Source organism: Poecilia latipinna, unplaced genomic scaffold (assembly GCF_001443285.1).
Source record: "Poecilia latipinna isolate Pla-1442-1.1 unplaced genomic scaffold, P_latipinna-1.0 Scaffold2537, whole genome shotgun sequence".
In the NCBI taxonomy this organism is placed as follows: Eukaryota; Metazoa; Chordata; class Actinopteri; order Cyprinodontiformes; family Poeciliidae; genus Poecilia; species Poecilia latipinna.
The window spans coordinates 71,729-72,842 of record NW_015115153.1 but is presented as its reverse complement, the minus strand read 5'-3'; the positions used below and the strand labels follow the sequence as shown (position 1 = coordinate 72,842).

At 44.7% G+C, this 1,114-nt stretch overlaps 1 protein-coding gene and 1 long non-coding RNA gene across 3 annotated transcripts in view; both read right to left on the bottom strand.

Annotated features, from left to right (window-relative positions):
• Window positions 1-1,114, bottom strand: part of LOC106938223 (vacuolar protein sorting-associated protein 13C-like) — a 35,448-nt gene that overhangs the window by 9,952 nt on the left and 24,382 nt on the right. The window lies entirely within an intron of this gene.
• On the bottom strand, window positions 93-481 carry LOC106938224 (uncharacterized). The gene is made up of 2 exons (XR_001422572.1): window positions 439-481; window positions 93-173 (listed from the first exon to the last, which is right to left on the bottom strand). It is a non-coding gene; the product is annotated as an uncharacterized LOC106938224 (long non-coding RNA).

The window sequence follows — 1,114 nt, the reverse complement described above, 5'->3', positions numbered from 1 at the left end:
GCAGCTATCAAACCACTGATAAAATCACTACTGCAGAACTACAGGCTGACCTCTGACCTCTGACTCATCAGCAAAGTTACTGAAAAAGCTTCAACAGTTAAATAACTTCCTAACGATAACCAGTCGCTTTGACTGCTTCCAGTCTGGTTTCCATGGTTACCACAGCATGAACACTGGCCTCAGTGGCGCAAAAAGTGGGTATGCAGCGCATGCAACGCATAGGGGCGCTGCACCAGAGGGGGCGTCAAAACCCCGTCTGGAGGGGCGGCGCCCCGATGATGCCTTCGCATACACTTCACCGCGTCCTAACGCTCCTTCACCTCGCACACATGTAAATGTAAATGTAGCGAGTTTTACCTTTCACGTGTCTTCGTCTTGGGGGGGCGGCGACTGTATGTTTTCGCATCCACCTGAATAATATGTAGTTGCGCCCCTGACTGGCCTAGTCAAAGTGTTCAATGACATCCATATAAATACGAACTGTGGGAGAACCACAGTGCTGGTTCTGGTTCTGTTGGACCTCACTGTTGATCAGGACATTTTACTGAATCGACCGGAGAGTTGGGTCGGACTCTCCGGTCCAGAACTCAACTGGTTTGAATCTTACATAAAGAAGAGAGATTACTTTGTTTCAGTTGGAAACTTCTCATCGGAGAGGTCAAAGGTCACATGTGGGGAACCCCAAGGTTCAATCCTAGGACCCTCCTATTCAATATCTACATGCTCCCACTGGCTCAGGTTATAACAGGAAATAAGATCAGCTACCATAACTATGATACATAGCTCTACATTATGATGTCACCAGGTGACCTTTGACCCCATCCAATCACTGAATAGATGCTGAGAACAGAGAAATGTGAGGATGAGACAAAACTTTGTCCAGCTGAACAGAAACAAAACTGAAGTTATTATCTTTGGATCTAAAGAGGAGCGATCTAGAGTTATAGATCTACAGTTACAGATCTAGAGATATAGATCTAGTTACAGATCTACAGTTCTAGATCTAGAGTTACAGATCTAGTTATACATCCAGAGTTACAAATCTGGAGTTATAGATCTAGTTACAGATCTAGAGTTATAGTTCTGGAGTTACAGGTCTGGAGTTATAGATCTA